Source organism: Corvus cornix, chromosome 4, assembly GCF_000738735.6.
Source record: "Corvus cornix cornix isolate S_Up_H32 chromosome 4, ASM73873v5, whole genome shotgun sequence".
NCBI classification, from domain to species: Eukaryota; Metazoa; Chordata; class Aves; order Passeriformes; family Corvidae; genus Corvus; species Corvus cornix.
The window spans coordinates 5656114-5683309 of record NC_046334.1 but is presented as its reverse complement, the minus strand read 5'-3'; the positions used below and the strand labels follow the sequence as shown (position 1 = coordinate 5683309).

Sequence of the window (27196 nt, the reverse complement as noted above, 5' to 3'; positions counted from 1 at the left end):
TCTGTGTGAAGCCCACCATTTCCCCTCCATTCCACGCTGAGTGTAACTGGGGTGGACCAGAAATAACAGTAGCAGGTTGGGTTTCGGTGTGTCTCCATTAGATCTCCAAGTGAGCCACTGCTAAGTCAGAGACCCAAAATTTATTGCTTTAGCACTCCTATGTGACGATACATTTGGGGTAATTTTGCAGCTCCGTCTCAGTGTCGAATAAAGCCTGGAGGAGACTACAGTGACCTGAAAACTGCCCATGGGTGTGCTGCAGGGAGGAGAGGGGAAGCTAAGGTTTGGAAGAGAAAAAAAAAATGATGAAAGAAAATATGAGCCAAGACATAAAGTCTCATTTCGCTCCCATGTGCTAGTGCTTGAGCAGACTATTGTTCTGGACTCAGGGATTGGTTCTTAATTATGTTGAGCAGTGAATGGTTTAAATTACAGGCGCATAGTTTGGTGAGCACAGAGCTGTTAAGAATTTTGGCTGGAGAGCAGCTGCAGGGCTGCTCTGAGATCTCAGGAGGTGGCTGTAGCTGGAGGTGTTCTCCAGAGTTAGGAGGCCTGCACGCTGCCACCTGAAGTCCCATGCTTGAATGCTTTATCTAAATCTGCCCTTGTCTTTATTCTGCTATTTCAATCTAAAACAAAACATCTTGTATTTATTGTATCATCGCATTTATACACTACCATTTTGGAATCTCCTGTGGACATCATCAGATCCAGATGTTTGCAAATGTCATCATCCATACACTAAAATGATTACAAATGGAGATATATTTCTGTAAGCTGTTGCTACACAGTGAAGATTGCCAATTTCCACTGGCTTGGAGGAGACTTTTCTTTTTAATAGGGTAGGGATAGCCCCAAGTTCAATATTGCAGATTTTTAAATTACACATATTGTTGCATGAAGCACAAGTGGTTGCAGTCTCTGTTCACTCATAAATTTGGACTGATTTCCTAAGAGGTTACTAATTTTAAGATGTGGAGGACGATTTCAGCATTGGGATTACAAAATCTGATTACCTGTCTTTATCTGTAAAGAGTGTGATGTGAGTTCATTATGCTCAATTATGATCAAGGTATTAAAAATACAATTCATTTCCAGGGAAGAACTGTTTTTCCTTCAACACACTCCCTTTGCCTAAATTGTCTGACAACTGCACTGGTATTTATATGTACTGTACACAGCTCTGTCTGGCTTGTGAATGAATACTACTGCCCTCTGCTGCAATGAACGCAATCTCCAGTCTAAATGTACACAAAGTATGGGGAAATAATTTGTATGGATGCCCAGACAGAAGCAGAGACACACCCAACAGCTCAGAAGGGGCAATGGTTTGTGCTGACCTCTTGGTATTGTGCTGGATGTCAGGGCAAGATGGAAGACTCTACAGCAGGGAAAAGAAAACACGTATTATAACTTGGTCTTATTGTACCCTAATTAGTAAAGTCAAGCTCCATTTTAGATTTTCCCATCTCTTTACTGATTTGGAAACAATAATAAGAAGTCAGAGATTCTAAATTCATAGCTTTGGCCACCAGAATGATATCACAGAGCTAAAATTTTAGGTACTCTCTTCTGAAAATGGCAACTCTGTATTAGGTACCGCAGCTTTCAGACACAATTAACAAAGTTAGTTATGCACTCAAGAGTGAGACTCTTGATCCAGGATTCTGCGGGAAAGGTTACCTGGTTTGACTCTTGGGAACACAAAGGAAAATCTCTGTCTTCCCTAAAGCTTTGTGCTATGTGAACATTGTGTTGTGGGAAAACCCTTATTTTTGCTAGGGAATTATAGTCCCGTAGTTTCACTGGGATGGATATGTCTTGTTCTTTCTCCATTACAAAAAAAAGAAAAGAAAAGAAAAAGTAATTTTTATTCAGGAAATAGAATGAGAAATGGTAATGTACATTAGACTTTACTTTGGAATTTGAAGAAGTGGTGCTTCAATTTTATTGAGTGGAATGGAAGTTTGGTTTAGTAGCCTGGCTGATGTTAACAATTTCAGTACCTCAAGATATGAAATTTTTTAAATGGCTGAAAATTGAAAGTCAAAATAGATCCAAATAAAGTTAATATAGAGTTAGATTTTTTTTTTATTATTAGCACATATTATGTACTATTTCCAGTGTATTTTCTTATGAATCTTGTGATGAATCTATGGCAAACTCGTGCAACTTCAATAACTAAAAAACTCAGCAATATAAGGAGCTGCCAGATTCCAAAAGCAACTGATCCTTCTAAATTGGAAGAAATTGGAAATGGGGTGTAATAGTTATCACAATTATATGTGCCATAAAGATATTGTTTTCATGAGTACTTACTGCCAGGTCGGCCAAACTACGCTCAATAAACTCTGGGCCCAGGGGACTCATGAAACTATTCTTCATGAGTGGTCTTCATGTTGTTATTGGACAAGGTACTAAAGCTCTTGGGGAGGAATGGCTGTTGATACTGAGAAAAATATTTCGTTTAGCATCATATGTATGCATCATACAGCGCTGTGAGAAAAGAGCTTGTGTCGATATATTGTTGAAGTAATACTATGAATATACTGAAAATCATATTCAAGGATAATTGAAATTAGGAGGATAAGAAACATTATATAATAATAAGAAATTATCCCTTGCTCAATTGGAGCTGAAGTAAGAAAAACAGAGGTTTTGTGCCTCTAGCATAATTGATTAAGTCATCTTTTGGGGAGTATTCGTCATGTGACAAAATGAAATTGCCCGTCATGTCTTTGCTGGAGACTTGATTTCTTTCAGTTGGTCTTGGGTAGGAAAGAAGAAAAAAAAAACCCCAAAAAAGTTTGCTGAATCTCTTTGTAAACTCTTAAGCTTAAAGACTCAAGCTAAACCCTGACTTGGGTTTTCTGTTAATCCAGCACATGATTTATTTACTATAAACAAGCCTGAAGCATGGGAAATGGTTTTCAGAGAACAGAACATGAGTTTTCTGGACAACTTGAAAAATCTTTTTGTAGTGAAACCTGTGGATTGAAATTGTTAAAGGATATTTTGTTTCCAATTTAGGTATCTGGCTTGATGGGATCAGTCGGTCTTCTCAATCCAGTCCAAAAACACGAACCACTGAGCATACATACATTAATCAAGGCTTATGTGTTTAGTAGCTCAGAAGGCTGTAAAAGGAACATTTCTTTCCTTTTTGGACACTGAAGCACAAAAAGCAGGCGAACTGTGGTTTCCTCTCACCAGCCATGAGCTTCCTGTATTCAAGTAATAGTGATGGTGAATTGGGTACTGCAAAACTTGGCAGCATTGTTCTGGCTCTACAGGTCAGGAAAGCTGCAGAATTTGGTAGGTGATTAAGGAAAGGAAAATTCAAATACCTTTGATTCCCCTGCTTTCTTTGAAAAATGCCGTCTGAACAAAGGACTTGAAGAGCTCTCTAAAAAAGACTAGTATAACTTTCCTTTATAACTATGCATCCAAGTTTTAACTGGAGAGGGAATTAATTTAACCAGCAGGCTCAATGACTCACAAAGAAATGGACGTGGACATTTTGAAAATGATCTGCTCAGTGACAATTAGATTGAGACATCGCTTCCTGTGGCACCAAAAATTGTAGTAAAAGCCTTATTCTGCAAGATACACTAGGATTGCACTCCAGGAGATGGCACAGTAGATTGTAAACATTGCTTTTAAGAATGAAACACTTAGTCTATGCTGATCAAAGTAAGATAAACAATGTACAGTTTAATAATTTCTTTTTAATGAAAAGATCTTAATTGAACAAGACTTTTTTCTGTAAGATCTACAGAATTCTGCTAGGCAGTCTAAATAACCATCATAAGAAGGCAGCCTCGGTGGTTTCTGAAACAGTTGATAAAGTTTTTTAGCATCTCTTCTGTTGAGAGAATAATATTGTTTCTCTGCTGTAGTATTATACCTGAAATATTGCCAGATATATTTCCACATGAATCAACATTTTATTGTCATTACTAGGCAATGTAGAATTTTTAGTCTTCCCCTCTTTCTTTCTCTGTCCTTCAAATGCCACCCTCCCAGTTATTTTGGACTATTTCTTGCACATAAATGCATGATTAGAAAAAACATCCAAGGTTGTGTACTAGTGCATAATCTGTTCAGTAGAACCATAATTCTGTTCCTTCCATTTCTTGTCCTGCATTGCTTCATTTATTCATGGAATTTTGTTGCCTAGCTCTGAAGAGAGTGGTTAGGAATGCAGATATAAAGCAAGTTTGATGCTTGGACCTTTCTTCTTTTTAAGTGACCACTACCTTAGAATTTTGAAAAGATTGCAGCTTAGTCTTATCTGGCTAATGAATGTGTGAAACCGAGCTGGGAACGAAGCACCAAAATTCACCAGTGGTGTACTCACCTGTGTGGGTCGGTAAATGTGACATGAAATGGAATGTTGGGTGTCACATACAAGGCATTTGGGACCTCAGGTGGCTGTTGGGCTGCTCTAGGAAAAATGTGTAAAGTTTGCACTGGCAGACGTATGTGACTCTAAATAAGTACCCAGACCTAAACTGGGTAGAAGAACTTGAGCTGTTCTGAGAGTGGTATGGAGCAGAGAAAGCCTGTAAGTCCCACCACTCTGGACTTGCCCAAGGCATGTTGATGCTCACTGAGGATCAGTTCTGACTTCAGCTCCTTTTGTGATGCCAGCTGTTGCACAAATGCTAAACCCCCATGTAAGCATAGGGCATAAAACTGATAGATTCATATTTGAATTAAGGCTGTAGGGGGATTTCAGCTTAATATTTAAGATGAAGTCAAGTATTTGTACAGGAAGCTGGCCATTTACCTTCCTGTTTATCCCTCGTTACTGCCTGGTTGTATGCAGCAGACATCGAGTTGGCAAACTGCAGTTTTTCAGAATTTTTAAGTGAACTTACTTTGGCACTAAAATACTATATTGCTTCGTTTTGCATGCTTGAGTTGTACAGTTCCTGGCAGTAAAAATTGCACTTTGGGTTTTTTTGTATTCATTCTACTTAAGAAACTGAAATCATAAGTGGTTATGTCTCTCCTGGAAAACTGTAAGCCAAGTGCCTGATTTTCTCTTTTTCATACATCACCAGAAGGTCTCCACTGACCTCCAGTTAACAGGATTCTGTTGATGTAAAAGTGGTGCAAGAACGGACTGAATCTCAAATTTTTGCAAGTTTCGTTGAGATTCATCAGACTTGGGTCTAACGAACTAAAGTAATTACGTGTATGTTTGGCAATATTTGTCTCCTGATTAATATTTTTATGTTCAGATGTTAGATTACTTACAGATTCTTTCTTTTTGCTTATTTAGCAAGTTTCCATTTCTAAGTGATTTTGTGTAATTTTGCAAATATTTACTAAACATTATAATATTGTCATTTTACAGGTGGGACAAAACTGAAATGGCTCACTTAAGTTAAAATCTCACTGCACTGTAAAGTACATTCCTTCTTGTTGTTTTTAATTAGCATAATGTTCTTCAATTTAAGGCAATTATGCATTTTCTTGCAGATCAACTGCACAGAAAAACCACTGCTAAGTTCTTTGCTTCCATTACAGTTTACAGGATTATTCCTAATGCCATAGGGTAAATATTTTAACTTTGTGTTCAGAAAAATGAAATAGTAATCATCAGTACATCTTATACAAATATTTGGATTTGTCCATTGTAATACCCTACAAAGTTTTACTAATGTCAGTGTATAAATGCAGGTTGTTAATTTATTAAGAACTGTGGCAGCCTGGTTGTTTAGCTGGTGCTTTTGTTAAGATATATTCTGTGTATTTGAGTGATTAAACCAGCACTAAAATCACATCTCTCTCTATCAAGCCTTTCAGGTTGAGATCATTTGGGATTCATTCCCAACTCCACCATGTTTTTTTCACTTGAGCATTAAAATGTCAGATAGGAAGAAAATAATTTGCAGCTGTCTTGGAACTTGATTCACCCGCCCCTGACATCAAATTTATGCCAGCGCAACTCTGTTGAAAACCATGATATTACTCTGGTGTTATACTGGTTTAATGGAGTTGCAAATCGGGCCTTAGGGGGGTTTCTTGGTTACTTCTAATTTTCTGATTAAAGCAGAGTTATTGAAACTCATAAAATCCATGGAACATTGTTGCTCTACTGTGGGCTATCTGCATCAGAAACCTCACTTCATTCTGGGCCTTAAGCAAATTCCCAGCTGGCCTTAGCTCAGTGAAGGTACATTCAGTCAAAGTTTCAGCAGGATTTTTATTTTTCAATTTGCATATTATTTTAACCACATTCCAGAGCCTTGCAACCACAGAGGTTCAAAATATTCCATAGATTCCGGATTCTTAGGCAGATGTGAGGCACCATCTCCAAATTCATGCTTCTCTTTCCTACCTCATCATTCCTCTTCATGCAGCCAACAAAACAGCAGACTGCTACCCAAAATATTTTACAGGATCAACCCTTTGGCCAGGAGAATTTCTTATTCACTCACTGTCTATGGCCTGTAGGGCTCAGCTTTCCAGCACAGCATCCAAACCTCCATTACAGCAAGGAGATAAAGGAATGCAGAGAAACAGAAGTGGAGAAACAACGAGGGGAATGACTACATGGAATCATTTCATGTCTCAAAGAAGGTCCAGTCAGGTTTGGTCTGATTCATTGCTATGGTTTGTAGCCCTGTCTGTGCCATTTGGCAGAGGGAAGGGGTCTGAGGGTTAAGTTCTGTGTGCAGGCAGTCTGGGAAATGCTGATGGCCTCGAGTTCTGTAGATTAGTGTAGTGACTGGACCCAAGGAAACGGCAGGGAGCTGAGTCAGGGGGGATTTAGGTTGGATATCAAGAAAAGTTTTTTCGCCCAGAGAGTGGTTGGGCACTGGAACAGGTTCCCCAGGGAAGTGGTCATAGCACCAAGCCTGAGAGAGTTCAGGAAGTATTTGTACAACACTCTCAGGCACATGGTGTGAGTCTTGGGAATGTCCTGTTCAGGGCCAGGAGTTGGACTCGACGATTCCAGTGGGTCCCTTCCCACTCAGGATATCCCATGAGAACAGAAGTAGTCCTGCTACCTTTACTGCAGGGGCAGAGAGGTTGTTTGCTTCAGGAAAGTCAGTCTAAAAGAACTCCTGAAGTGTGCTGTGCTTTCAGGAACAATATCATGCATAACTAAATGAGTTTTTTTGGTTATGCTTTAATCAATATCTACAATCCAAATGGCAATCAGAGAGGTCTTTTATTTCCAAAGAGATTAAAATTTAGCAGTGCAGAGACCTAGGAAATACAGAAAAAACCCCTCCAAACAAAACATTTAGGGGGGAAAGAAAAAGAAGAAAGAAAAAAGCTTATTTAATTTCAGAATAATTCTTGGTATTCTTAAAGCTCTGAATGAAGATTTATGTTGGTCTTTCTTGATCCAAACGGGTTACCTCTCTTTAATAACAAAGCTTTCTTTGAGAATGTTTAATGCTTATTGCTGCTGCCAGATACAACCTCCCACTTTTTCAAGGTTTTGAAATATACTGGGCAGTTCCTAAGCTTTCTTTGGCATGTGGAGGTAATTCATGTGTTGGACTACAAACCAACTGCTCACCCAAAAGCGCAGGAGGCCCGGATGATGTAGATTAGGAATAAACAAAAGGAACTGGAAAATTCTGTAGAGGTAACATTTTAATAACTGTGCTTCCACGTTATATGGTGGAAAATACCTTGTGAAAAGGGAATAGTCTGCAGAAGATCCTCTGCTGTTTGCTGTAAAAAGGTTCGTCCTCTTGTCCCCTTACATGTGTACTCAACAGATAACACAGGAAATGCTAATCCCAGTCATAGGCTGGTGAGAGGGGAAGAAGAGGAGGGAGGCTTAAGTAATAAATCTGGGTCACATACTCAAAGAACATTGGCACAGCAATGGAGGCAGATGCCCTGCTTGAGAGAGGGTGTTCAAGCTGTATTGCATCACACAGAAGCATCTTCAGAGAACAGCACACATGGTGGGTTTGTTCCAGCATTTAGCATTCCTGCTGGAGTGTCAGGGGCTGCAGTGCCCTGGAAACACCCTTTAAAAGCCCCAGGCATAATTGCTGCCCTCGAAACTTCGTGCCAGTGCTGATGTGAATGGAGGAGATTCCAGCAATATGCCCATTTCCATGAAGTACATCGAAGAACAATGGAGCAGAAGACAAAACTTGGATGAAGCCACCCCCCAGGAAAGCTTTGGTTTTGTTTGAAAACTGAGACAAAATGTACAAAAATAAATAAACTGAAATGGCTGTAAATAGCCTATGAAAACATGCTACAATAAAATTGTTGAGAATTCTTCTTCATTATCCCACTTCACATTTGAGGGGATGACTGGAAAAGAGGATCCTCTATTTTTTTAAGAAATCCACAGGCCTTACAGCAAATGAGCATGTTTTCCAGTTCAAATATTATGAGTATTTTTTAATGTTTGCACAGACTTGGGATTTCTGAGCCCATGAAATAATCTGCAAAAAGATCCCACTTTTTTGCTTTGCTGAGACTCCCACATGGCACGGAGCGGAAAACACTTTGCTGTGGCATGTTTAATGGGTTGCAGAGTAGGCAGTGTGTGGTTCCTTAGAGCAACTGGGATGGGAGAAGATAAAATACATCCTGCTTTCCCAAAGCAGATTGTATGACTCTGTGGCTACCTGAAAGGAAAGACCACTTCCAGTTTAGCCACACAGACGTAATCCGTGTGTATTCTTAGACTTATGAGTGGCTGCATTACCGTGCAATTAGTCTGGATTACCGAAATGTGGGATAAGAAGGGGGGAAAAAAGGTTTGCTTCTCATTATTTTTTCCTCTGAGCATTCATCTGCTTTACTCAGAGTTTCCTATACCTGATTCTTCGGTGTCTGTGGCCACCAACAGAGTTTCCCCCAGCCCTAGCAGTCTGGTTTGAATGTGTGCGCTGTACATTCTCCTTGTCCGGAGGGCTCTGGTAAAGGCATTTATCTGTTGAATGACGTGCAGACTGCCAGATTCAACAGATGACAGCTTAAGCACAGCACTAGTGACCACCAATGGTGTGGTTTTTACTTTGGGATCCTGCTTTTTCTTACAAAAAAAATATGTTGCCATTATTGACTTTTTTAAAGAATTCTTTTCTCAAGCTGTTTCTTGTGTTTTGGTGTATTCTTCTGCTCTGTCCCATATTAAGGACTGATCTTGATTTCATGTGCCCTAATTTCATGCTGCCCCTCCTCTAGCCTTCAGCAGTTGCTTGTGGTTTGTGCAGGAGTTTGGGAGCAGATGTGACCAAACAGGCACAGACACAAATAGATGATGCTGACTCTCTCCCTCCCTCTCTCTCACCTGTTGGCCATTTGCTATCTCTGATACATTTAAGACATAAGGCAGTTTGGAAAGCACACAGATCATGACTCCTTTTTTTTTTTCCTTGCCCTTTTTTCAGGTGGAGGTCTGTACTGAGGAAAGACAGAGGCAACCCAGGGACACAAAACAGGCAGATGGAAAGCACAGACCAGAGTCCTCCAGCTTTGGTTAATTTTGCTATCAGCAGCAATCTCATCATGTGGGTCCTGCTCATGGGTGCACTGATTTGGGAACTGCTTGGCAGCATTGTTCTGGGATGAATACGGTCCTGTACTGATGAAATGGAATGCAGTTCAAGGTAATCTCTTTAGGGGTGTCATGCTGTTCCCCTAGGAAGGGTTTAGAGACCCAGGAAATCAAAAAGTCAGATGGATGCCAATGGGTAGAGGGCAAATGCATTCTAACACAATTGTGCATATTGCCACAGTGGTCCTTCACGGGGATTTTTTTAGGAAACAACATATGCAAAGATAATAACCTCCCTGCTGGTACTGGCAGATATCTGCCTTTCTGACAGACTCAGATTCATTCATATGCACAACAGGAGGGAAAGGATTATTTCAGCATAGTTATTTTCTCTCCTAGTTCACATCATCCACTGACTATGTACAAATAGGAAGGATGCCAAGTTGTTTACAAGAAGATCAGCAATGATTTGAGCCAAAACTATCAGTCCAACTGCCCTCAAACCGTAGGGATTTTCTGATGTGGCTATGACTCCAAAAGCTGTGACTCAGCTCCATCTCTGTGCTGGAGTGAGTGTCAAAATGAATATTTAAGCAAAAGCCCCATTCTAAGTTGTACAGCGAGCTCCCACTGAGTGCCAGACATGAGAAATCACCCTGACTCTGTCAGCATAAAACTTTCAAGACACAGGTAATGTACATCATAAATTTGAGCTGAGAAATTCTCTTTTAAGTATTTTTCCTTTGAAAGTCTTACTGAGCTCCTATCTCCTTCCCCTTCCAGACCACCCGCAGATACCACCCACAGACCAGTCACCCCATGGTCTTTAGAGGTCATCTGTCATTCTCACTATCTTAATCCTGAGAGCATAGGTGCTCAGTCAGAAAAATGACTTTAAACAGGTGCTTAATGTCAAAAATACAATTTGTATCATTAGAATATTATTAGAATGAATATTGACACCTAAGTGTTTACTTCCTGCTGAGTGCTTGGATGTTGACTGTGTGTGTAATAACAGAGGGATGGCTCCAGAGAGGCATGGAGATTGGACATTTGAGAGGAGGAGTTTTTGCTGTAAAGAAAGCAACAGGAGGTACAACATCAGCTCTGAAACACCAGCATGTTACCAGGAATGTTTATATAAACACTCAGGCCAGTATCATCATCCAAAACGAAGCTGTGAATCAGGGTATATTTTAACAACATTTTCAGTTCTCCTTGTTGTCTTTTTTTTTTTTTTTTAATCCTCCCTTCAGATTATATATTGTATGTCGGTTGAAACTGATTGAAACTGCAAAGTAGATGAGTGGTAAGGAAGAATTTTCCAATCAATCAAAATGAAGGAAAAGATTTTGGTGATTTCTTATTATATTCATCCTCAGTCTTACAGTGATGTATTTTTTTTTTTTTTAAGTAGTCTTGAGTCTGACAGTTTCATGCTGAGAGAGCTGAGACATTCACCTATGCCTTTATTTGCTCTGGCTTTGACAATGGTCACCTCCTCTTCTCTGCCTTCTCTGATGCTCGTTCAGATGCAGCTGCCATACGTGGTCCTCCCTCCTCATCACTCTGGTTAAGGTCACCTCTCCACTGAATCCTCACACTGGCTCATCATTGGCAGTGCTTGAGGAGCTTGCTGCTCGTCCTCAGCTTCAAAAGACAAATTCACCTCTTCTTGATTGTTTGGTCATCTCTCACACAACTTTCATAACACCTTTGTTATGGAGCTGCAGGTCTCTAACATTTTGAGGTGTTATTTCTGTATTGTATAGTGAGCATGGTATTTGAAGGGTTATCTTTCAACAGCCTTTCTAAAAATGTGCTTTCTCCTCATTTGACTCTGTCCTTATGACTCTGTGCCTCTAGGTATCCCCCTCTAAGAAGAGAAAATTATTTTTGATTTGGAATACATTGTTACTTTTATTTTTTGAATTTGAAATGCAATGTAGTGATGCTCATGACACACACACGTCTTAGGCTGACTCCACGATATTATTGCTGTTTATTGCTCCCGTCATTTTTGATTTCCCCTTCTGTTGCAGCTTTCACTTCTTGAAGCTTGTCTTAATTTCAGACCCGGATCCCACAAATTACACATCTGCTTACCTTTAGTCATCTGCATATTCCTGTTGATTCCACTGAGAATACACACACACTTTAAATTAACCACATGTGCAAGATTTTTGGAACTAAATCATGGGAAATGTAGTGTACTTGTTGTTATTTTTCCCAGCTTCCACAGCTAGTGGCTTCTGCAGGTGGTCAGACCTGCAGAGATTTAAAACCCACTGTTGATAGAGAAAAGGCAGTTGGCCTGAAATCAGTAAGATTTGAGAAAAGGTCTTGACAATATTAAGAAGAGAAACTTTTTTTGCAGCAATAGTAGTGGTGTGAGCTTTCATAGCAAAGGTTGCTCCAAGACAGTAGGGCTGACAAAGACCCAACATTTTATTCTCTTCTCTTGAGGCTATGCTCAGATCAGAGACAGTTTCCCTCAGATAAAGTTTTCCTCCTTTCCTTATGTAAATCAGTGTTGTTAGAAGCATGGGGCAGGAGGGATAGGGGAAGTAGTAATTTGTAATTTTTGTTGGGGAAACACCCCCAGCATAACTGATGTTGTGTTGTTTGGCAGTTGGGAATGACAGCAAAAAAAAAACAAACACCAGAAGGACTACAGAAGTTTCTGGGAAAAAATAAGGAGGAAAACCAGACTGAAGGGCAATCTGTACTGGGAAGATTGACAACATTATGATAATTTGGTTTTCTTATTTTGTTTCTTTACTTCATGTTTAAAGTATTGCAACAAGGGCTGAAAATAACTCATATTTCAGTTTGCATTAAGTGGTACTGTAACTGCAATTTAATTAAAAAAAAACAAGAAAGAGAAGTTATAAGTTATGGTATCTAAATCACATGCCACATGACAGCTGAAATTATTTGAATTATTTCAAACTATTACAATAGTTACAATTATTTGAAAAAAGATATATTTTTTATTTTATTCCCATAAATGATACAAGCTAGCTGTGGCAGAGTAAAATATGAGAGAAAATGAAAACTGTAGGAAGACAATATACTGAGAGCTTAAATTTGATTTAACATTTCATTCCTCTAGAAATGCAGCTTTCAAAACATCATTCAAGATGTATGGAAATTAAATATAATGTTTAATTCTGGCATACCTTAAACACAGGTCTAAAAATAGCATCATTCCCAAAAGACAGAAATTCTGAGCTACCACCGTCTCTGCAGCTCTGTTGCCAATATCTGCATTGTTTATTTATCCTGGGAAATCTCTGTGAAGGAGCAGGATCTCAGGGCAGCTCAGATGCGGCCAGATGGGAGGAGGTGGGAGGTCGAGCTTTGCCTCCAGCCCATTCCTCCTGGCTTTCCCCAGGAGGCTGCTCTTGGGATGACAAAGCCCCTGCGGCTCTGGGTCCCTGGTGGGAATAGGAGCCCAAAAGACAGAGAAAAAGTGAGATAAGAGAGAAAAGCAGACAGAGCAAAGAGTGTAGCCTAGTGCTTCCTGGCATTGCATCCTGAAAAGAGCCCTTCAGTCTCAATCTTCTGCTACACAGAAGGGCATGAGGTGATCTTAGCTTTGGAAATTGGGTAAATTAGATAAGCTAATTCATTTTTCTGCTAATTTAGAGTCGGTTTTGTTTGCATTTGATTTGCCAGTTTTATTCCTATAATCTGTTGGTAACTTGATACCTTTGTGTTTTAGAAAAAAAAATATTTCCTCCTTGTCTACATTTCATCTGTTAAATAAAAAAGCAGAAATTCATAAGCAGCATAAGATCCCACAGTGGTGAATGCAGTGAAGACCTGTAGCCAAATTTTTTCACAGCCAAATTTTTGTCCACTCCTCTGCTACCTTGCAGGCAGGGCAATAGTAATTAGTATGGTCTGTTCTTTCTTCAGAGTATATTGATGTTTCCTCTGCCACAATTCACATCTTTTCATTATTCTTTGGATACAACACTCTCTGCAAACCATCATTGTTCTCCCTGATATGTGCTAAACATTGACAAGGAAACAAAGAAAATATGCTTGTTGAAACAAGCTGACCTCTGGTGCAAGAAGAGCAAATAAGTGAGTGCCCTGGGATATGTCTTTTGTTATTGCTAATTGTTTTTTAAACGCCACAAGTCTCCTCTCAGTTTGGAAGACAAAGACCCCTCCAGTGCTACATCAGACTGGGGGCAAGACCAAAGAGCCATGTGCTTGTCCAGACTGATAAATCCATAAAGAGATGAATCAGGCTGCCTATGTTGATAGCAGCTCAGGTTTTACTGGAGCTGATGGGGTTTGGAGAGTTTTCTTCAACCCTCAGCACTCATCTGTATCATGTGTCAGGGAGAGCTGACTGTCTACTCAGATATTAGGTAGTACCTGAAAGTATTCAGCTATTTTGGATGGTGTCTGGAACCTTCCTCTTCATAAAACTCATCTTCAACAAGGCCAAAGAATCTTCCTGTGCTGTTTATCCAGAAACTGTCCATGAGTCAAGAAGTTCAGAACAACCAACAGCGTGAAAATGTAGTTAAAAATGCACATGGATGCTGTACAGGAAGAGGTCTTGGGAATTGTGAGGCTTGACAGAAAAAAAGCATCTTGCCCCAAGTTAAGGGTATTTGAGAGGTTTGTTTAACCTTCATTTTAGCTATTTGCACAAAATTCCATGTTATTATTTACAATACCATTGAATCAAAATGTGAATTTGCCATAGCAACCCAGGCTTCAAATGGGGCCTATGTTGCTTCCCCCAAATTACACCACCTCCTTAAAAAGGAGGAAAGAAGAATGCACTGTGTAACCTTGAACTCTTGCAAAATGCTGTAAGCAAAACATGGCTTTAATAAGCCACACAAACAATTCTTAGAGTACGTTTTATAAGAAAAGATTGCAATTATAAAATAAAAATTATAAAATTATAAATACGTAAATATGAAAAGAGCTATTTCAGCTTAGTCCATTTTTCAGAAAAATGTTAGCACTGGGGACATACTGGCAACAGTAAGACCAAAGTAGGACATTGACAAGATGTGGGTGAGGATTTCTGTGTCACTGCCTGGTTTCTTTCACCGTGAGGAAAATAAAACAGTGACAGGTCATACATTCATTCATGCATTTTATTCTTTCCATTCAATTCAATTCGCCAGAAAAATAATGAAGCATCCAGCAGATGACATGGTTGTACATAAATAAATATATACTCAAATCCCCTGCTTGCAGTCACTACCCACTAACAAAATAACAGAGTCAGCTGGATTTCTGGAAAGCAGAATACATCCAGAAATTTTGCTTAGGTTATGCAAAATAATGCTTGTTTAACTGTGCTTTGAAAGTCTCATGTGGTTGTACATGTTTGTGTGTGAGTACCTGTGTGTGTCTGTTGATGTTATGTGATGTAAAGCACTTGGACTTTTCACATCCATTTCACTTTTCTTCCTGTTGTTCTCAGGTAGACATTACTGACAAGATTTGTCCTAAGCACACATGAGGTTTTCTGTTGTGGATATCAGTTTTATATAACTGATGCACATCCTTTTTTTTTCTTAAGCAGAGTTTGAAGAGGTTCAGCTGCATGTGTCTGCAATGAGAAAAGAGCTGTACTAAAAAGGACAGTCTTCTCACCTTCTTCACAAATTATTTCCTGTGATTTTTTATTCCTATGATTCAAGCAGCAATGAAAATAAGGAAAAAACCAGCTATTTCTTACTATTTTTAAAAGCAAGTCAAAAACCCAAGCCTTGTATCTAACAAGTAGTACAACAGGTGAGATAATCCATGTCTCTCCAAACACTTCTACAGGTGTTTAGGAATTTGTTTTCAGTAGGAGATAAATGGAAGCTTCTTCTGCACCTAACAGAAGAAGCAGCCCCAAACCTCTATTTATTAATTGCTGCACTGCTTTTACAACACACCCCAGTGTAAAGGATTAGAGGAATCCTGGGGCACAGATTCACTTCTGTGCATCATTAGTATCTGAGCTAATAGTATGGAGAGAGGAGAAATGCAGCTTCACAGCTTGAAAGATCAGTGGTGAGACCCACTTTGGACCTTTTGATGCAATCCACATTGCAACAGGAGCCTTTTCTGGCAGTGGGGGATGCCTGGATGCCAGGGCTCGGAAGAACTGACTGTTCCTTGTACACACAGGCACAGCAAACCTATGGTGGACACACCAGCCCTGTTGGATATCCCCAGAGAGTCAGGCTGGTCCAAATCACCTGTTTTCGAGACTTTTGTTCCTTGTGAACAGACTCCTGGAAATCTGAACACAGTATTTTTGCAGATAACGCCTGTCTTTTCCACTTTATTGCTAGTTGTCTCTTTCAGGATGTTCAGCCTCCAAGATCAGCTTTCCATTTGTAATTCATGATATTAGCTGGAAAATTTACAGGACAAAAGCAGATCTTATGGATTGGCTTAATTCCACTATCCTTTTTTTAGATACTTGTGAGTTAAGGAAAACCACAGAAGGTTTGAATCTTGTTTTGCTTTTTAATCTAAAGATACTATTTGTTTTGGCTTAAAGGGAGTTGTGAGAAATACCAATATATTTAAAGGGAACACATTTAAGTGCTTTCTAAGGACAGCAAGTGAACCTTAGCAGTGAAATCCTGCTGTATGTGAGGTTTTAAAATTGCAACGCACAAATGTTTTACTGGGATGTAGGAATGTCCAGGAATGTGTGTAGTCCAGGATGATATCCAGTCAAAAATAGCTAATGCATAAGGAAAAAGTTATTCGCTAAATTTAAAGGAATCACTTTATACTCACATCCGAAATTTCTAGTGACATCACACACCATGAAACAATGAAATCTAATAAAACTGTTCACTTCAACAGAAGTTTTAAAATATGTTCAGAAAGACTTCACCTCTGCTGCCTAACTTCAGCCTTGAAATCTTAAATCTGACAGTTGGTCATGTCCCTTTTACTTCTCTTTTACTTCTCTTTCTACCACAGAACAGCATCTTGGCTTTGCCTTCCCAGCCTGAATCAACCATACCAGCTCTCTGAAATGCTTCATGTAGAGCATCCACCATATTCACTGGAAAACACTAGAAGTCCTGATGTAAGTTTTCAATAAAATAATGAAATTAGATCTTAGTGATCTAGGAACAGTGGACATTTGATTTCAGAGCTCCACACTGCCATGGCTGCAGGCAGTATTATTTCATAGTTTTCAGAATATGTGTAACTCAGGAGTTACTCAGAAACATAAACTGCAATTCCTGGAGGTAAAGTGAAATATCCATTAGTTGCATATATCAAGATGTGTCTACTCAACAAGAATATACATTACAGACAGATACTCCTGATGCCTGACATATGGTTTTCTTTTGGGGAATCAGTGCTGTGTAAGTATTAAAAAAATTGTTCCATTCTCAGCTTTATGCAAAGGCTGAGTCTATTATTGTCCTTGGTCTTCACAGAGTAAATTCATTAGTATGAACTGTGCTTTTATTAATGCTAAAAGTCTGAAAAAAACCCCAAAAAACTAGGGCTAAACTCAATGATGCCTTGTTGTACCACTTGGAAAAATTTGCTTGTCCATCCTTTAAGCTCCTTGTGATGAAGTCTCTCTTTGCAGGGGTTTCAGATTGTGTACAAGACAATAGAAACAATGTGGGAATACAACAAATTCTTAGTGCTATTAACAGTGCCAGTGGATGCAGCTCCAGTCCATGTCATTGCAAAGTGTGTCCAGATGCTGCAATGATGCATATCTTGTAACTGCTTATAATGATAAACAGATAATAAAGGTTGAACTAAACAAGTCCATGGTTTTGGCCTTGCTGCCGGCAAGTTCTGGAGTGTATGTGAAATAAACCATCACCACAGCTAGCATTGGTTGGCTCTCTACCATCTCCAAGGACATTCAGGATGTTGACTCACTTCTGGGAATGGTCCCTCTGGGGCTGCGTTTCAAAGCACTGACAGGTTGGTGCAAGTTTTAATGTGTAATGCCCAAACCTCTTATGATTTGACAATTTCAGATTCGATGGGTGGCAGTTCAGCCCTTTTTTCAAAATGCAGAGGAGAGAAGGGTTTGTTTGAATGGTTTTGTCAGAAAATAATTGCAGAAGAATGGCCAGTTCCAACACAAGACCCAGGCACAGCTCTACTAGGTACCTAATAGGAGATATAGACCTTCCTCCTAGTTTATCATCCATGTGTTTATTTATCTCATGATGTCCCATGCGTCAGGCACTGCACAGACCAGCCTCTAAGATAAGTGGTATATCAACCCTGGAGAAAGCTTTTTAACTCTATTCAAGTAGAATTCATTTATAAAAACCAGTTTAGCATTGAGGAAAGAAATGCGAGGTAACTGCAAGGTAGGAATTATCTTGGCTGTGTCAAAGGATTTCCTGTGTGTTTCTTAACTCTCTGTATTTCAGGTTTCTTCTGTCAGAAAATTTGTCTGTTACTCTGAGACTATAGAGGACAGGGTTTCCACAGAGGTGTATCAGTGCCTACTTAATGATAAAGATGACCATCAGTGCTTCATGAGCACGTGATGCACTTGATCATAGGCTTTACTGGAGTTCCTAATGAGGCCCAAAGATCTTGTGATGGAAGGTGTAATGACATTTCAAGGGGTTAGCGATAGTCACTTGGCAGTATTCCCCATTTTCCTGCTATCTTTGAATCACAGCGAATGAAGTTAATTGAAATTAATTTCTGATATGGAAATGTTCCTTTCTGTTAAGGCTGGGTGTTGATGGGTAAGAATATGTTACCATAAAGGGAGCTAGAAGGCAGTTGAATGAAACCTTAGACAAAAAGGAAGGGTTTTTTTGTGCTAAATGACTAAAACTAAGGCACTCTGCCAAGGCATGCGTGCATCATAACTCACTACTTATTTGGGTGGAGAAATGCCCCAGCATTTCCACTTCCAGCACACTGAAATATCAGCCCTGAGCCATCAATTATCCACAACAACATGCCCAGGACTGGTGCTGCCACATGCAGCATGCCCACAGAGGCCCAGTTTTGGATCTGGGCACAGGTTTCTCCCAGAATTATGTATTTGAATGTGTGTAACACAACAAACTGCATCGCAATAACTGCACAAGTTCAAAACTTGGCACCGGTGCCTGCTCTTTTTCCAAAGTCAAGTGTAAAGTCTTAGGGCCCTATTAATGAAAAATCCATCTGATGGCTGGATCAGAGAAGAAGGAGGGCCCCAAATTATGAGCAGGATCTGTTCTAAAAGCCATGTGCTCATGTAAAAATGTGATGGAATAAGGGCATGGAAAGTTCCGTGTGGATTTCTCTAGATGCACAGAGATTCCTGGAATGCACATAAATTTATATGTTGTACTTAGAGACATGGTGCAAAGGGCCACGAGGCTGTAAATAAGTTTCCTTGCAGCATGAAGTAGGGAGATAAACAGTGACATGTCAAAAGCCTTGAAAAGAAGGGTTGGGGTCAAACATGATATCTAGCAAGTCTCAGTTTTCTTTACCCTGCCTACATGTTTTTATTTCTACAGCGTGAAACCAGCAAGTCCTGTTTGACATATCAACCGTGCTTCCTAAGCAACCTGGGAAACTGTTAATGGCTATACCTATCTGAGTGCTTGACACAAGCTGCAGGCATAGTCAGCACCTGTTATTTATAGAAAAGCCAGTGAAACAGTCCTAAAATACAGGACTGCAAATGCATACTGGAAGGATGTTTTACTTCTCAGGAAAAATAGTTGTTTTCAAATTATCTCAGTGAGTGGATATACTTACTTTTATTTCTTTTTACTGTTGTAATCAAAGAGCTCAGGAAAAGATAAAACTGAAGAATTTTCCATCAGAAAATATCTCTGTATTATTATTATCTCCATCCTTAGCCAACTTATGCAAAGCAGACTCTTTTACTTTCTGCAATATGTTTAATTTCCCATTGACCTGGATGACAATAACTTTTTAAAAGTTTTGTGGGGTTTGCTTTTTTTTTTTAAAATAAAAAAGCAGGCTGCACTTATGCTGCTCGCTTTCTGCAAGGTGTACTTGTAGTTTAACCAGCTCAGCTCCCTTTCTCTCACAGCTGCTTGTGTGCAAAGACTTTGTTCACCATTAACCCCCAGTGTGATGGGCTTTGTAAAAACGGCAATGCAGAAGTCATGAGATGACTCTCTGGGAAGATTTGGCTTTTGTAAGGCTGCCTTCAGAAGAGTTTTTCCTCCTCAGGAAGTTCATCATCCTGTCAGGAGAGTCACGGAGAGGAGTGAGGCCAGGTCCTATGGCAATTCTGGATTAAACCTTTAATCCTCGGACTACTTGAATGTGCCATAATTTATGCCATACCAAAGCTCCTAAATTATGTCTAAAGCAGCTCTATCCTCTCATGTTCTCTTTAGTTTTAATGTTTCTCATTAAAAATGATGAAACATGAGCCACTCTTACTGAAAACTCATCTTTCTCATCAACAGGAAAACCTCAACTGTTCTGTACATGAAGCAGTCCACTTGATGGCAGGTTTTGGCTTTTTCCAGTGTGAGCATGGCATGGCTGATTCAAGCAAGGGCATCCAGGATCTACACAGATCATGCAGATCTTCAGCATTGCTGATGCTGCTTAGATTTTACTCGTGATTATGAGGACGAATTTCAGCTCTAGAAGCAGAGTTTCACATTATGTCATGGCAGCAATGCAGCCAAATGCTGCTGGTAAAAATCAGTTTAATGCAAGGGAATTAGTTGTGTCCAAGTATAAAGGCCTTCAACAAAGGAAAATGAGAAATAAAGCACCTTTGCTCAGATTTTGCTTCCATACTCCCAACAGTCTTTACACAGCATGTGTGAAGGAAGAATCTTGGGAGCTGAGAAATGCAGGGCAGTAGAAACTGTTGTCATAGTCATTGTCTTCCATATATATCATGTTCATTAAGTGGCCTATTAATTTCTGGTGCCAGTAGAACAGAGGCAAGAGAGTGAAAAACTGACAGTCTGCCTGAAAGAGCAGTCAAAGAGAAGGAAAACAAATACCTCCAAAGCTGTAAATACATCACAAAATGTTCAGAAAAAGTATGTTTCCAGGGCAGGAGAAGGTTTCAATAAAATTATGACTTTAGCTCTGGACCATAATTCAGTTAGAGCACAAGTGGTTGTCATAAAAATTGTGTATATTAGGAAAAATCACTGTTGTCTGTTTCAAAATAGGAGTAATACCTTCTAAGCATCTCAAATGTCAGGTTTTATTTAATAAACTTGGGTAAGAAGTACTCTGTATAACCACATGATGTTTGCGGAATGTTGCTATACATGTAAAAAATGCTGTAAACATAAGGGGCTTTGTGTGTGTGTTTCTCTGTGAAAAGCCCACTCCATCCTCTGAGAAAGTTTATCATTAAAAAGACAAGATAGGTTACAACAGAATGACATAAAGCCCAGCTCTGCAAGATGTCACAGAGCCTTCTCTCTTGCTATCACAAGGACTGCAAATTCCCTGAAACAGGCACTTAAGCACTTTGCAGGAGATAATATTCCTTGCATCCTTAACATTTTTAGGAAGCAGAATGAGTGTGTATTTCCATGTACAAATGGCTCAGACAACATAGCTAATCTTGTTTGGGGTTTATGTGGGACAGCAGGATAGGTGAGTTCCCTTTATAGGAAAGCTATGAAAAATGCAGAGCTTTGGAAGGGCTCATCTTGCATAGGGGATAAGAGTGAGGAGTTGATGACATTTGGGTTTTCTACCAAATGCAGCTGCAGGCAGGCTGGGAAGCTGCTGCTTTTGCATGTGCACTGAGGAACACACATAAGTACATTTTTGTCTCAGTTACTAGGTAGGTGTTAACAAAACAGCAGAGCCATGTATGGAATTGGTTTTTATCTATTTTTAGTCCTCCCTTGCACAAGGTCTGCACATTCTGTTCTGTATGCTGCCGACGTTTCAGCTGTGGCTCTTGGTACAGCTCACACTTCTGTTCTAAAAGCGGCTCAAATATTGTACCACTGTTGTCAGGAGGTCCTAAATGGAAAACAAAACAAAACAAATAAATCAACAGTGATAGAAAACAACAACAACAACAAAACAAACAACAGCACTCTTCTCTTGCCATCTTGCAAAACAAAATCCTTCAGGCATGATTTATTAGTAAAACTGACTATGGACAGTTAATGTACATCTGGATCTAATAAACAAATGCACAGCTAAAATACCCTTTTTTTTTTTTTTTCTCACAGGGTTTAAGTAAAGTAATTCATCTGTACTTTAACAAAAGCTTTTATTTCCACATGAAGAGGTGGGCAGCCATTCAATTGGACATGACTGAGATTGTTTCAGTCAGTTAAATTGCCCAATATTTTCATATTACCTTGGAAAAAAAAAAAATAGAGAAGGTCATGTGTGTGCCATTTTGACCTAAGAAAGTATAAGCCTCTACCTACAAGATGTATAACATATATAAATTTATATACAAATATTTATGATTCTATTATACACAGAGAAAGTAATACCCTTGCATTAACATGACACATCACAACGAATTAGGATCATAAATAATAGAAAGTGCATGTGGAACAAAAAGTCTGGGGTATTCTTTACTCATCTCTGTAGCCTTTGTGGGCAGAAAAGCTCATTTTGAAAGCAGATGCTCCTGTCTACTGTAACAGAATTGAAGTTTTGCAGTGGGTGTTCACTGCTTTCAGCTGGCAGTGAGGATTTTTAGCAATACCTCCCATCCTTATTTGCCCAGATTTTGATCCGTGAGTGTCAGTAGAAATGGGTGGACACGTTCTTAAGGAAAAAGCTCGGTAAGAATTTCTCTCAAGCATGTGTACAATATTTCAGTACCTCTAAGTGATGCAAGTCAATAGCACTACTGGCACGTTTAAAGTAGAACACGTGTGTGATTGCCTGGAGAACTGGAGTCCACAATTTTAATTCTAACAGTGGCTTAACTCTTAGTGTCATACAGCTATCAGGCTGCTTTTGTTTTTACTCCATTGTTTTGATGTTGGAAGCAGGTCATGATCCCTTTAAAGAAGCTTCTGAGTTAGTTTAACGTCACTGCTAAGCAGCCCAGCAGAAAAACAAGCACCGTTGTGGAGTTCTTCCAATTAATTTGGGATTTGCAGTTAAATGCGGGTGTCACAATTTAACGAATGAATAATTCATAAACCATCAAGAGGAATATTTCAGTGGAGGGGTTTCTTAAAAAAATTTTTTTTAATAGTGTCAAACATATGCCAAACATTTACAGGATTGTTAGCAGCAAGTGGCTGAAGGAAAGCTGAAAACTGCAAATAAAGCAACTTAGTTGATGGGTTGTTTAAATTCTCAAATAGCAGCTGATGACTTCTCCCTTTTCAGGGAGAATATACTGACTTAGTTACATCCTAACAATAATTTTTGTTTCTGAAAATCCCTTACAACAGGAGAGCAATGATCTCTGAAGGAGATGGACCAAATCAGTAATTTTTTCTGGTTCTGGAACTTAAAACTGACATTTTTTCATGCAAGAAATTCTGCTAGAGCTTGCAGCTGTAGGGGAAAAATAAGACATATTTTTGTTGGCAATTGGCATGACTCTTCTTGCATGTTATTCATTTTCTGTAAAGGATAAATTTTTAGGTTAAAGAAAGCTAGTTAAAAGTCCTTTCATCCTTTTAGTTTAGCTTCCACAAGTTGTCCAGTGATCAGATATGATGACAATTAAGAGAAGTGGCATAATAAAGGGATATTTGTATCCATCTGCATGCAAAGCTAAATGGGTTAAATACTGACTGCACTGTCTTTACTCTGCCTAAATCTTCCCTGGAGGTGACACACAAGACCAAGAATGATCCAGTGGTCTGATAATGGGAATTCTGCATGCCTCCAGCCAGCCTTCCTTTGTGAACCAGTAACTAAAATGGATTGCATTTGGGCACTATATTTAATTTTTCCCATAATTTATTATCTGACCTTGGCTAGTACCCCAAACATATTTTTTTTAGCATACCGTTTTTATGGTATATTGAAAAAGTCTGCAATCTAGCTTTCCCTGCCACCCAAAATGAAACTAAACCTATGAGTAGTATTTAAGAGGACTACTACCACTCAAAGGACTGTGGTTGGAGAAGTCTTCCTTGTTCCCAGACTGACATTCCACAGAATTTCCTTAGGTTATATTTTACTTCCTTTACCATAGAGCTCAGTAACTGAGATATGACTATCTAAGGTATATGAAATACCAGATCCAGTTCCTATTTGATGTACCTGAAGGTACTGAAATGCTGCAACACGTAGGATGTGTTAACTGCTTCCAGCCACTGCTTAGGCATCTGGTGATCATAAAATCATCTGATGCTCTCATGGAAGTTCATTTATAATGAATCCCCAAAAATGTTTAACATACAATTGCAACACTTTATGTTACTTTTTACTTAATAACCAGAAAGAAACAATCAATGATTTTATAGATGAATGGACCCTTTTTTTTCCTCCCTTTTTTTTTTTAAAAAAAAAGAATCTTTTGCATCATTTTCAGTTTTGATTGCTTGAAGGACTAAATTAAGAATGGCAGGTATTTTAGTGGGGGCTCAGCTAGTGGGATATCTGGAGATGTAATGAAGCACTGAGGTATTCTTTCCCCTGCGAGTTGAGAGTGCTGGCTGCTACAATACCGTACTTCTCTCATGCTTGACAGTTGAACGGCTTTTTAAAATAATGTCAGGAAGCCCTGAGCTTTTCTGCATTCTCCCTTCCTTTCAGTGTGCCGGGTGCCCTGGCACCAGAGGGCCTTTGAAACCTTCTCCTGTTTCTTCAGCACCTGATGGTGATTGTTTGACTGGAGATTTATGGCTGGCCTGAAACTCAAAGCTTCCAAAGAGCTGAAGTTACAGAAGCTTGCAGTGATGCTGAATTCCCTGGAGTGGTGGTGCTATCGTCATCTGATGGCTGCTGAGCAGTGAAGTGAGATGGTAATTTCTGCATTCCAGTGGTCGAGAGCTCTACCACCAAAAATACCAACAGGACTCAAAAGAAAAAGCTGTTTAGAGATCTTATATTCCAGACATGTTTTGTGTATGTTTGAGCTCTAACCGCATCAGTGGCACTGCTGGTTTTAAGTGAGTATCTCCTCTGATAGTTTATCACAGGCATAAGAACTTACAGAATGGAGATTCAGTTACTTATCTCTGGGGGGAAGCAGCCAGGAAACCATGATCAGGAAAGAAAAGAGACTTCTGCACCTGCTCTCATCCCATCAGCACTGAGAACTGACAAAGCCAAAAGGTCTGCGGGGGCATCTCTGCAAAATATTTGTGGCCTGGGTAGTGTTTTCTTCCATGGAATGTCAGAATCACAGAGTAGCTGAGGCTGGTGGGCACCTCTGAAGATTGCCTAGTCCAATCTCTTGTTCAAGCAGAGTCAGCTAGAGCAGACTGGACCTTGTCCTGTTGGGTTTTGAATATCTCCAAGGATGGAGACCCTACTAACTGACCAGAAAATCTGTGCCAGTGTTTGATCCCTCTCACAGCAGAACAGATTTTTGTTATGTTTCAGAAGGAACTGTCTGGATTTCAGTTTGTGCCCCTTGCCTCTTGGCCTGTCACTGGGCACCAATGAGAAGAATCTGTGTCTGTCTCCTTTGCTCCATTAGATATTGATAAGGTCCCGTGAGCCTTTTCTCCTCCAGGCTGATCTGTTCCAGCTCCCTCAGCCTCTCATGGGGAAGATGCTCCTGTCCCTTCATATCTCTGTCCTTTTGGAGGCTATGGTTGCTGCAGCATTGCAAAGGTCTTAAATTACACATAAAGCTGTAAACCCCCCCTTCTCTGTCCCCTTGATGCCTCTTCATCCACTGTTCTTAAAACACAAGTGGTACGGGAGAGCCAAGAAAAAAAATGCAAGTTCTTTGTAGGAACAACTTTGTATCTAACGCTCAGAAATTGAAGGTTTCATTCCTGCTTCATCCTTTAAAGTCATGATTCGACATTTAAGGTGATGCTGCAAAATTACAAAACAAGTGTTCCTGCCAATGTAAATAAAAGGGGAGATAAAGCTGGAGATGATTTATGTCTGTGGGAAGGAGAAGTTACTATAGATACCTGAAAGGAGAGCCATGAAGCTTTATTAACTAAGACATAAAAATATCTCATCAGGGATAAAGCTCCCTGATGTAATAACAGTGAAAAAGAAAAATTTATTCTGAAGGTGGAACTAGTTCAACATCTGAACAATATTTTCAAACTGTGAAATACTCTCTGGGTAGTGATTCTTCCTCTCATTAGCCTTTTACTCATTATTCTTGCTATTACTACCATCATCAATGTCCCTATTCAGAGGTAAACCTATACTGATAGTAATTCCCAGACATGTAAGAAAAGGATTTATGTGGAAAAAGGAGGAATTAGGAAAATCCTTTGGCAGCAAATGTCTTTTTTTTTCTTAAAAAATAGAAAAAAAGGAGAATGGTGGAATTACACTGTCAAACGACAACCCCATACCTGGGCAAAGATGGAGTATAATTTATTTTGTGAAATGCTAATAAGTAATAAGATAGGTAAAATAGAGATTAGGAATGTCTTTGAGAACATTAAATTATGTTATTAAGCCTTGAATTATCTCCTTGAAATTTTTAGGAAAAGTGCATATGCAGTGTTGTCTACCTTTTGGGTGCCTTATATCCTGGAAACATAGAATGTTCCAGCATAGTCCTATGCATAAAAGTTTTCTTGGTTTTGTTTTTGTTTTGTTTGTTTTTTCTCTAACTCAAACCTTAAAAATTATTTTTGCTTTAAGAATTTTTTTCAGTTTAGCAGGTTATACTGAGAGGAATGTTTTTACTGCTCTTTTATGAGTTCATAAAAAAGTTTTATAAGACAATTTTGAACTAAAGCATCTTCAATAAAGCATAAAGTAATGACTTTTTAGGATCAAAACTCTATAAATAATGGCTACTTCTACAATGCCTGTGAACAGGTTTAATGTATCAATCGTGAACATAATCATAATACAGGCCAGTCAGTAAAAGAAGGAGCCTTTTACTTTTTCATGCTCAAAAAGTGTAAATGTTGCTTTTTCATAGCTTTTGACTTCTGCTTTCTCTCTGTTTAAGAGGATAGGAAGCTGCAGCATTATTAATAATTGATCTTAGAAAAACAGAAATAAAATATTTTTAGTTTAAAACCAATACCTATTTTCAGGTAGACTGTGTTTACCCAATCACTTTTTGTGGTGAGTTTAACACAGAAGATGGTAGAATGCTTTTGAAGATAAGATGCTTAGAAAATTATCCCAATTTCTATTTGTAATGCAACACTTGTGTTTCACGAAACTGCATCAAGAAAAATATCCTTTACAATTTTCTGAACAGAAACAAAGTATGACAAAAGATGCCCCATCCCTGAAGTGTTCAAGGCCAGGTTGGATGAGGTTCTGAGAAACCTGGCCAAGTGGAAGGTGTCCCTCCTCACGTCAGGGGGTTGGAATGAGATGGTCTTTAAGACTCCTTCCAACCCAAACCATTCTGTGATTCTATGATTTCATGATTCTACAATATTATAAAGGGTATTCTTACAAAGCAGGTAAGTTTCATGGAGATGAAATTTATACCAGGTCTTTTAAAACCTGTGTTAAGGAGAAGCAGTCCTTTTGGCACCTGGAAAGCCATGCTGATATCTGAAGCCACAGTTTGCTTGTGCTTGCAGAAATTGGTGCAGCTCTTCTCTTCACTTTGGCAGTGTCTAAATT

At 39.2% G+C, this 27196-nt stretch overlaps 1 long non-coding RNA gene across 2 annotated transcripts in view; it reads left to right on the top strand.

Moving 5' to 3' along the window:
* LOC104693696 overlaps nucleotides 1-26862 on the top strand; it is a 53328-nt gene extending 26466 nt beyond the window's left edge. The window contains exons 3-6 of one of the 2 annotated variants that reach the window (XR_002047127.3): nucleotides 9393-9611; nucleotides 15069-15280; nucleotides 16478-16586; nucleotides 24215-26862. This is a non-coding gene — a long non-coding RNA (uncharacterized LOC104693696). The remainder of the gene's footprint in view (nucleotides 1-9392; nucleotides 9612-15068; nucleotides 15281-16477; nucleotides 16587-24214) is intronic. The other variant, XR_752597.4, reaches the window with a different exon arrangement.
* The last annotated feature ends 334 nt before the right edge of the window (nucleotides 26863-27196 follow it).